Source organism: Geotrypetes seraphini, chromosome 4 (assembly GCF_902459505.1).
Source record: "Geotrypetes seraphini chromosome 4, aGeoSer1.1, whole genome shotgun sequence".
Lineage (NCBI taxonomy): Eukaryota > Metazoa > Chordata > Amphibia > Gymnophiona > Dermophiidae > Geotrypetes > Geotrypetes seraphini.
The window spans coordinates 63347920-63359405 of NC_047087.1; the positions used below are offsets into that span (position 1 = coordinate 63347920).

General features: G+C 44.2%; 1 protein-coding gene across 3 annotated transcripts in view; it reads right to left on the reverse strand.

The window, feature by feature from the left end:
• Positions 1-7418, reverse strand: part of LOC117359494 (dipeptidase 2-like) — a 43369-nt gene extending 35951 nt beyond the window's left edge. The window contains exons 1-2 of one of the 3 annotated variants that reach the window (XM_033942383.1): positions 6998-7418; positions 5423-5462 (exon numbers count right to left, since the gene is read on the reverse strand). The gene's annotated coding sequence lies outside the window, so the exon portion shown is untranslated. The remainder of the gene's footprint in view (positions 1-5422; positions 5463-6997) is intronic. The other 2 variants (XM_033942382.1, XM_033942381.1) reach the window with 2 other exon arrangements.
• Between the last annotated feature and the right edge of the window lie 4068 nt (positions 7419-11486).

An 11486-nucleotide genomic window follows, 5' to 3' on the forward strand; every position in this document is an offset into this window, starting at 1 on the left:
GAAATGTAGGCCAGCATTTTGCTGGTCTACATTTCAGGCAACTATCGCAGTCCTAAGGAGATGCTTAGGGCCGCTTAAGCTTCCCTAAGGCCACTTCTGGGCAAAACTATGCGCATACCCAGCCTTGGGTGAGCTTAAGTGTCCTTAAGCACCTCCCTGCACCCATGCACCCTCGACAGTTGCCTACTGTGTAAGCGGCCTGCCTTGGATTGTTTTTTTTAGAAAATTTGCGTCCTGATTGGCTGGTTAGACAGCAATAGGATGCCTACCGCCACCTACAATCGGACACCATTTATAGAATTTGGTCCTTAGTTTCCATTATCACACTTGGACATCCAGTCTGTAAATACGTCTACAGCAAGTGGGATCTCTCGGAGATCACGTGGGATCTCTTGGAGAGAGAAAGAGATAATGGTTACTGTGGATGGGCAGACTAGATGGGCCATTTGGCCTTTATCTGCTGTTATGTTTCTCTGTTTCTATGCTCATGTAACACCCACATCTTGGATATCTTTCGCCGGGCATCCAGAGCTCCTGGATGTCTTTTTAAAAACCTTTTGATTATGCAACTTAGACATTTTCGGCTTACTTGAAGGCTCCACTTGGAGTATTGTGTTCAGTTTTGGAGACCATATCTGGCAAAGGACATAAGCAGAACGCAACAAAAAATGATAGGAGGTTTGCACCAAAAGACGTTTGAGGAGAGACTATGTATACCCTAGAGCAGCGGTGTCAAACTCAATCACATAAGGGGCCAAAATCTAAACCATAGGCTAAGTTGTGGGCCAAATGTATTTATTAAGATACTTAGGGGTCCTTTTATTAAAGTATACTAACCGATTTAGCGCGCACTAAATGCACACCTTAATAAAAGCACCCCTTAGCCTTGGTAGAAGTATAGGGTTACAACCTCTCCTGACATAAGAACATAACAGCTGCCACACTGGGACAGACCAAAGGTCCATCAAGCCCAGTATCCTCCTTCCAACAGTGGCCAACTCAGGTTCCCAAATGTACACTTAGCATATCACATTGAGGTAATAGTCAATTGCTGACACTAAAAACCACCTTGAGTTGACTTTCTGGTCAGGTAGATGGTTTAGGAATGCAAAACTGTGTGTCTGGGATGAGCTCAGATTAACACAAATGTGTATTGAAGTGTAAATGACACCCCAGGGTGCTTAGGGAGCTGAGTGATGTCTTGGCGGAGCCACTGTCCGCGCTCTTCAACCTCTCCCTTAGTACAAGCAGCGTCCCGTTGGACTGGAGGACGGCTAACGTCATTCCACTCCACAAGAAAGGCTCAAAGATGGAGACAGCAAATTACAGACCAGTGAGTCTAACATCGATAGTGAGCAACTAATGGAAACTCTAATCAAACACCAATTAGATAAGATCCTGGATGAGGAGAATCTACGGGATCCCCGACAACATGGATTTACTAAGGGGAGATCCTGCCAATCCAACCTGATCAGCTTCTTTGACTGGGTGACAGGGAAGCTGGATATTGGGGAGTCCCTGGACATCGTGTACCTGGACTTTAGCAAAGTATTCGATAGCGTACCACACCGCAGGTTACTGAGCAAGATGAGTTCTATAGGATTAGGTGACACATTGACGAAATGGGTTGGGAGCTGGCTTGGAGGTAGGCTCCAAAGGGTGGTGGTGAACGGCACCCCCTCCGAAATGATGGAGGTGATTAGTGGAGTACCACAGGGCTCAGTCTTGGGCCCAATCCTATTCAACATCTTTATAAGAGACTTGGCAGAAGGGCTTCGAGGTAAAATAACATTATTCGCCGATGACGCCAAACTGAGTAATGTAGTGGGCAAATGCACAACAGACGAAGATTCAATGCCCGACAACATGATGCACGACCTACTCCTACTGGAGCGATGGTCTAGGACATGGCAACTCAACTTCAATGCCAAAAAATGCAAAGTTATGCACCTGGGCAGCCAGAATCCATGCAAGTCTTATACCCTTAATGGCGAGATCCTAGCAAAAACGGTAGCAGAACGAGACTTGGGGGTAATCGTCAGTGAGGACATGAAGTCTGCCAATCAAGTGGAGCAGGCTTCGTCCAAGGCAAGACAAATCATGGGCTGCATACGAAGGGGTTTCGTCAGTCGTAAGGCGGAAGTCATTATGCCATTGTATAGATCCATGGTGAGGCCCCACCTGGAATACTGTGTGCAATTCTGGAGGCCGCATTATCGCAAGGATGTGCTGAGACTGGAGTCGGTGCAAAGAATGGCCACCCGGATGGTCTCGGGACTCAAGGATCTTCCATACGAAAAACGGCTTGACAAATTACAGCTATACTCGCTCGAGGAGCACAGAGAGAGGGGAGACATGATCGAGACGTTCAAGTATCTTACGGGCCGCATCGAGGCGGAGGAAGATATCTTCTTTTTCAAGGGTCCCACGACAACAAGCGGGCATCCGTTGAAAATCAGGGGCGGGAAACTACGAGGTGACACCAGGAAATTCTTTTTCACTGAAAGAGTGGTTGATCGCTGGAATAGTCTTCCACTACAGGTGATTGAGGCCAGCAGCGTGCCTGATTTTAAGGCCAAATGGGATCGGCACATGGGATCTATTCACAGGGCAAAGGTAGGGGAGGGATATTAGGGTGGGCAGACTAGATGGGCCGTGGGCCCTTATCTGCCGTCTATTTCTATGTTTCTATGAAGCCAGATACATCCCAGGGATTCTGTGTTTACAAACCATTCCAGCTGTGCTTTCTTGCTTTAGGAGTTCAGCTGTGTGATTTATATTTTTCTTCCAGTATGTATTACAGTTAGATGTGACTGATAATCATAGATGTGACTGATAATCATAGAGACAGAACTCACCTCTTCAATCGTGCAGGCTGCCTGGAGGGCTAGGCAGACCCGAACGGCGATGGCAGCTGGGAGAGTGCAGGCGACTATGAGCGGCAGTAGAGAGCGTCGGGATCATAGCGTCGCACAGCATGGCGGCCACGAGATTTGCCCGCCAGAAGGCATGAGCTGTAGATTCAAGTGCCTCAAATTTGGCGTGTGAATCTACAGCTGATGTCTTCCGGCGGGCAAATCTCGCGGGCGCCACGCTGTGCTCCCGATGCTCTCCACTGCTGCTCCTGGTCGCCTGCATTCTCTCAGCTGCCGTTGCCATTCGGGTCAGCTTAGTCCTCCTAGCTGCCTCATCCTCCCAGCGGGCCAGCTTAATTACAAATATTTAATTGTCTGGCAGGCCAAATTTGGCCCGCGGGCCAGAGTTTGACACGTCTGCCCTAGAGGAAAGGAGGGACAGGGGAGATATGATTCAGACGTTCAAATACTTGAAAGGTATTAAAGTAGAACAAAATCTTTTCCAGAGAAAGGAAAATGGTAAAACCAGAGGGCATAATTTGAGGTTGAGGGGTGGTAGACTCAAGAGTAATGTTAAGAAATTCTTCTTTACAGAAAGGGTGGTTGATGCCTGGAGTGCGCTCCCGAGGGAAGTGGTGAAGAGAAAACCAGTGACAGTTTAAAAAAGTGTGGGATGATCTCTAATCTGAAAATAATGGTATATATTGAAGAACTAAGGACAGTTCTGGGCAGACTTGCACGGTCTGTGTCCTGTATATGGCCATTCAGTTGAAGATGGGCTGTGGAGAGCTTCGATAGCTGGTATGATTTAGATGAGTTAGCTTTGAAAGACTTCAGTAGATGGAACCTAAGCACAGTAAAGGGCAGAGTTCTGGGTTTCTGGCCTAGAAATATTTAGGAAAAAGGACAATTTAAATTAAAGCAGTAATTTAAAGAGAGGGTACGGTTGGTGGACTGGATGGACCATTTGGGTCTTTATCTGCCATCATTTACTATGTTACTATGTAGACCACTTTTCTGATAGTTTTTTGATGTCTTTATATTTTGAAAATGAGACTCATAATATTTAAGTTTCTTTGTAGTGTATATTTTGATAAATGAAACATTCTTTATTTGTTAATCAATAAATCAACAAAATCTGCCTGTTCATCTTTTTGTTCTTCTTTAATTTGAATTTAAAAGTACTATCTAAGAATCCTGAAAATCCAAAAATCTGGACTGGACTGAAATGATCCCCGAGCAGTCCAGATTTTTAGATTTCTACAGCATAAGGGAAGAGTATGCAGCATTTATAACACAGGAAAACACTGAAATGTGGAGTTTCCTTTTGAATTATTTAAAAAAAAAAAAAAAAAAAAATTACATCATTGCATGAGAAATATTTACATATCCCATGTCATTTCAAAGGAATCCCAGTTGTGTGCCTTAGCATGCTTCTACTTTTCCTACTAAGCAATTTTACTAACAAACTACAAAAAGTCCAAAAGGACAAGAACCCACGGGTTCAAAATCACACAAAAGCAGTGGGAACAGACAATGAACACTCCACAAAAATAATCAAGAATATAAAAAAAGGCTTGTTTATTCCAAAACAATATGACAATCATCAACTGTGGACCCGACACAGTACTGTGTTTCGGCGAATCAAAACACCTGCATCAGGGATCACAGCAGTATTGTAATACACGGGTGAACAAGTCCTTTGTTAATTCAAGGCCAGGTCAATCACACGCAGAAAAAAAAATCGAGCGCTGAAAAGCTATTAAAGCCGCAGTAGATGTTTCTACTGCAGCCTAGACCGCTAAATGCTCCGATGCTGCTCCGACACTCTTAGAATTCCTATGAGCGTCGGAGCAACATAAGACACCTCTACCGCGGCTTAGTAAATGGAGGGAGGTGTAAATGAAGGTAGCAATGCCTCTTTTCCATGATTCTAAGCCAAAGCATTCCATTCCATTTATTAAAATTACAAACTGCCTCCTATGATAAGACATTCCAGCATACAGACTGATTCAAGAGTAGCCGAAAACTAACATTTTATATAGACACTTTCAGAATGAAAATATCTGCTGATCTTTTACATAGTAGATGATGTGGCAAAAGTTTGTGTCCATTTCATTTACATTTTTTTTTTATTTTAATGTGTTAATGCGATTTAGATCATGGCATAGATACATACAAAAATACCTCCAGAGATAAATCAAAAGTGTGACAAAGTCGTGTTCTGTGACAAACTGTAGTCAAATTAGATTCTGCAAGAATACATCTATCATAATAAAACCCTTAGCGCATATGCGCACTTCAAACTCAGTGATCCCTGCCTCTGTGATTCTGTGTCACACATGCGCAGTAGAAGGAGCCAGCGGCGGTATCCTCATTGTCCTCCCTCAGCGACGCTGACTCCTTCTACTGTGCATGCGGAGGCACCTTAAGCATGGACGCACGGAGGCAGCGACCACGGAGGCGGCGACCACGGAGGCGGCGACCACAGAGGTGTCTCCCTCCTCCCGCCCTCACTCCGTCTAACAGGACCAGGGAGAGCATAAAAATAATGGAAGCAGGCATACCGACGCTCAGCATCCGGACTGTGGTTGGCGGTTGTTCAGGCTGGGGAGGAGGCAAAAGGAGTGATTTAAGGGTAGGTGGGAGAAGGGGGCTGGAGCTGAAGCTTTTCGGTGCACGAGAATGAAAGACAGACACACAGAAAGGCAGCGGGCAGAGAGAGAGACAGACAGAAAGAAAGAAAGAAAGACATACAGACAAGGGGCCAGGGAGAGAGACAGACAGAAAGAAAGACACAGCGGGCAGGGAGAGAGACAGACAGAAAGACAGACAGACCAACAGTGGGCATGAAGAGAGACAGACAGAAAGAAAGAAAGACAGACAGGGGGCCAGGGAGAGAGACAGACAGAAAGAAAGTCAGATAGACAAAGGAAGCTAGGGAGTGAGACAGAAAGAAAGACAAACAGACAGGGGGCCCAGGGAGAGAGACAAAAATAAAGACAGACAGACAGATAGTGGGGGGGGGGCAAAAGAAAGACAGACAGCGGGCCAGGGAGAAAGACAGACAGACAGACAAAGGGGGCCAGGGAGAGAGACAGACAGAAAGAAAGACATACAAACAGGGGGCCAGGGAGAGAGACAGACAGAAAGAAAGACAGACAGCGGGTAGAGAGAGAGACAGAAAGAAAGAAAGAAAGAAAGACAGACAGCGGGCAGGGAGAGAGACAGACAGAAAGAAAGACAGACAGGGGGCCAGGGAGAGACAGAAAGAAAGACAGACAGACAGATAGGGAGCCAGGGAGAGAGACAGACAGAAAGAAAGAAAGACAGACAGACAAAGGGGGCCAGGGAGAGAGACAGAAAGAAAGACATATAGACAGGGGGCCAGGAAGAGAGACAGACAGAAAGAAAGACAGACAGCGGGCAGGGAGAGAGACAGAAAGAAAGACAGACAGACAAAGGGGGCCAGGGAGAGAGACAAACAGAAATAAAGACAGACAGAAAGCAGGCCAGGGAGAGAGACAGACAGAAAGAAAGACAGACAGACAGCAGGTCAGGGAGAGAGACAGACAGAAAGAAAGACAGAAAGGGGGCAGGGAGAGAGACAGACAGAAAGACAGACAGACCAACAGCGGGCAGGGAGAGAGACAGACAGAAAGAAAGACAGACAGGGGGCCAAGGAGAGAGACAGAAAGAAAGAAAGAAAGACAGAAAGGGGCCAGGGAGAGCGACAGACAGTGGGTTAGGGAGAGAGACAGACAGAAAGATAGACAAACAGCGGGCAGGGAGAGAGACAGACAGAAAGAAAGACAGAGAGACAGACAGCGGGCAGGGAGAGAGACAGACAGAAAGACAGCGGGAGGGAGAGAGATCGAATGAAAGAAAGATAGACAGCGGGAGGGAGAGAAACAGTAAAAAAGAGACAGGGGCAGGGAGAGAGACAGAAAGAAAGAAAGACATACAGACATATATTCTAGTACCCGTTCATGTAACGGGCTTAAACACTAGTTAATAAATATTTTGGTGGATTCCTGTCCAATGTGTCATCTCTTATGATTCCTGCAGTTAACAGAACACACCACCACAAAGGGTAAGTTATAAAAATTGCTAAAAAGAAAAAAAAACTTAGCAATACTTACTGTAGCGAACTTGCCTCATAACTTCTTTCTCTTTTCAAACGTCATTTGCCCTTTCTGCTTTCTAAGGCTAGAGAAACAGGAAAAATAAAAGCCAGGCAACTGGTATTCTGAAACAGGATGTTCTTATCAATCTTTAGCTCAGCCTCATGCAGCCACATGCATACAAGTGATAAACTTATCAGGTAATGAAAATGCATGTATCATTCTGTAAAAACTAGTCTCATCAGTCTTTTTGCACGCCAAGCTGTTGCTGGGATAGCATTCTATATACTACCTTTGGAGAAGGCAAAAACAACAGTCATAGTTGTTGAAAAAGACATCATTTTTCATAGTCTCTAGGGTTCCCCGGCAACTGGTGTTGCAACCTAATTTCAAAAATGCTGTTAGCACATCTGCCTGTAGTTGTGGTGTCTTTCAAGTGAGGTAATCCAAGACGGACAACACCCCCCAAAAAACAAAAAAAAACAAAACCTAAACTAAACTAAAACAAAACAAAACAGAAAGAAGCTTCAGGCAGGCTGTACTGATCAGCAACTTTTGTGTGGTGCATTCATTAGGTATCAAATGTCAAGAGCAGAGACAAAATACCTAATCCGATTACGGGGAGGGCTTTATGTCTCTCCAGAACTACTTGACATTTAACTTGTATATACATTTTCTAAATTCTAAGTGCACATTAAGCCTGGTCATAGAATCAGCCTCTGTTAGTCATTTGATGAAAGGATTTATAACAACAAGAGCAATTGGCAGAGCAATCAGACAGCTAAAAGAATATCAAATAATAGAAACAGAGAAGCATAATGGCATATAAAGGCCAAATGGCCCATCTAGTCTGCTCAACCATAGTAACCATCATCTTTTCCTCTCCCTAAGAGATCCCATGTGCCTATCCCACGCCTTCTTGAATTCAAACACAGTCTTTGTCTCCACCACCTCTTCCGGGAGATTGATCCACGCATCTGTAAGAAAAAGTATTTCCTTAGATTACTCCTGAGCCTATCACCTCTTAACTTCATCCTTTGCCCTCTCATTCTGGAGCTTCCTTTCAAATGAAAGAGACTCACCTCATGCGCATTAATCCCACATAGGTATCATATCTTCCCTCTCCCTGCCTTTCCTCCAATGTACAGTCAAAGCCCAGCAGAAGCAGCGGCAGGTGGCAGGCTCTTTGGGCTCGGCACATCCTGTGGATTGGTGCTGCATGCCGGTGCCCCATCATGGTAAGAGTTTGGGGGGGAACACCAATTCACGGGTGGGGGGAGGGCGATGCCGGATTATGGGGGTGGAAGCATGCCAGTGGCCTTTGGGTGGGGTCTTTTGGGTTTGTGGAATGAATCAAGCGAGTTTCCCTTACTTTCTACAGGTAAACTCACTTTGATATACGAGCACTTTGGTTTACGAGCATGCTTCTGGAACGAATTATGCTCGTAAACCAAGGTTCCACTGTATACATATTGAGATCTTTAAGTTTGTCCCCATACACCTTATGATGAGAACCACGCACAATTTTAATAGCCTTCCTCTGGACCGACTCCATCCTTTTTATATCTTTTTGAAAGTGCGGTCCCCAGAATTGTCATACAATATTCTAAATGAGGTCTCACCAGAGTCTTATAGAGGGTCATCAATATCTCCTTTTTTCCTACTGGCCATTCCTCTTCCTATGCACCCTAGCATGCTTCTAGCTTTCACCATCACCTTTTCAATCTGTTTGGCCACCTTAAGAACATAAGAAGTTGCCTCCACTGGGTCAGACCAGAGGTCCATCGCGCCCAGCGGTCTGCTCCCGCAGCGACCCATCAGGCCTATGACCTGTGAAGTGGTCCCTGACTATTCCTATAACCTACCTCTACTTCTATCTATACCCCTCAATCCCCTTATCTTTTAGGAATCTATCTAAACCTTCCTTGAACCCTTGTAGCATGCTCTGGCCTATCACAACCTCTGGAAGCGCGTTCCATGTGTCCACCACCCTCTGGGTAAAAAAGAACTTCCTAGCATTTGTTCTAAACCTGTCCCCTTTCAATTTCTCCGAGTGCCCCCTTGTACTTGTGGTTCCCCACAGTCTGAAGAATCTGTCCCTGTCTACCTTCTCTATGACCTTCAGGATTTTGAAGGTTTCTATCATGTCTCCTCTAAGACTCCGCTTTTCCAGGGAGAATAGCCCCAGCATTTCCAACCTATCAGCGTATGAAAAGTTTTCCATACCTTTTATCCATTTAGTCGCTCTTCTCTGAACTCCCTCAAGTACTGCCATGTCCTTCTTGAGGTATGGCAACCAGTACTGGACACAGTACTCCAGATAAGGGCGCACCATTGCACGATACAGCGGCATGATGACTTCCTTCGTCCTGGTTGTGATACCCTTTTTAATGATATCCAACATTCTGTTCATTTTCTTTGAGGCTGTCGCACACTGTGCTGATGCTTCAATGTTGTGTCCACCATCACCCCCAGGTCTCTTTCAAGGTTGCTTACCCCTAGCAATGATCCCCCCCCCCCCATTTTGTAGCTGAACATCAGGTTCTTTCTCCCTACATGCATGACCTTGCATTTTTCTATGTTAAAGCTCATTTGCCACTTTTTTGCCCACTCTTCCAGCCTCGTTAGGTCTCTTTGCAGATCTTCGCAGTCTTCCGCGGTTCTAACCCTGCTGCAGTTTGGTGTCATCCGCAAATTTAATAGCCTCACATTTTGTTCCCGCCTCCAGGTCGTTAATAAATATATTGAACAGGAGCGGTCCCAGCACCGATCCCTGTGGTACTCTTAGGAAGGCTTTGTTTAATGCAAGACTAATATGTACTTCAGGAAACAAGTGAAAAAAGCTTTGCTTTTCTCTCAAACCTTTAACGGAAGAAGCAACTAACAACTATGAGTAGTCACCCACATTAGGATAACACCAGCTACACATCTGTAACAGAATTTGCTTATCTACATTTACTCTCTTTAAAATCATTTTCCTGCTCCTTTTCTGATTTATTTTGAAATGCTCGCTTAGGTTTTTCACCTTTATTTCAAGTTTCAAGTTTATTAATACATTTGATGAATCGCCTATTAAAATTACTAAGCAATGTACAAAATCCAAATAGAGAATAATATAGAGCAGTGATTTCCAACCCTGTCCTGGAGGAACACCAGGCCAATCGGGTTTTCAGGCTAGCCCTAATGAATATGCATGAGAGAGATTTGCATATGATGGAAGTGATAGGCATGCAAATTTGCTTCATGCATATTCATTAGGGCTAGCCTGAAAACCCAATTGGCCTGGTGTTCCTTCAGGACAGGGTTGGGAACCACTGATATAGAGAAACTAACATTTTAACAATATACTTTCATAAAATACAAACATGAGTCGGGAGGGAAAAAGTAAAAGTTACAATTTTCAATTTTTGGTAGAAAAAGGAAAAAACAAGGGGGTAAGGGGTAGTTAAACCATAGCCCACCCCTGTCTAGCTCAGGGGTGGGCAACTCCGGTCCTCAAGGGCTGGAATCCAGTCAGGTTTTCAGGATTTCCCCAATGAATATGCATTGAAAGCACTGCATGCAAATAGATCTCATGCATATTCATTGAGGAAATCCTGAAAACCCGACAGGATTCCGGCCCTCGAGGACCGGATTTGCCCACCCCTGGTCTAGCTCCAGTAACTTTATCATATCTGCTTATATGTTCTATCCCCACTTACCCTATGCTGTCTATTGAGATGTTTTAATATGCATTGTGTTGACATTGTAATGTAGAATACTATGCCATAATATGTTCAGTTATTTAGGTATATTTACTTCTGTAATTGTCTTATTGCCTTTGTTCAGCTTATTCTTGCTGTTCATTAACCTGGGTAAAATTGTTCAAAAATGTGGTAAATAAATCCAAGCAAATAAATAAAAACTTTAAAAATATATATATATTTAAGGATGTTTCCACACCACCTTGTAAGGTTTTTTGAATGTACAACTCGGTCCCGTGATGCAGGATCGAAACAGGCCACGTCGGAACCCTTGACTAAGATACGTTCTTTGCTTATGAACGTTTAGCAGCATAAGAATAAGTTTAACTGCTTTTTGCAGCAAAGAATTAGATATTTCATATCATTCAATTATATGCAATGACTGGGTGGTGAGGCGATATTCTTGGGGTTCGCCCCCTTTTTTTTGCCTCCGTGTCTCTGAGCATATTTTTTCACTTAAAATCATTATAGTTTAATCTGTATAAGAAGTCCATTTATTATACCAGAGGAGTGATTCTACACTATTTTGGAAATAAGCTTAGTGCATGAGAAAGTCCCATGTTAGCATATGCTAAGCCCATTTCCTAGCGCCCTTTAGTAGGCATACAATTAAGTCAAGGGAGGACAACCATGGTGCTTGAGGGCCACAACCCACTTGGGTTTCCCATAATGAATATACATGAGATCCATTTCCATGCAATAGAGCAGTACATGCGTATCAATCTCATATTCATTGTAGAAATATTTTTCCAATAAGATTTTAT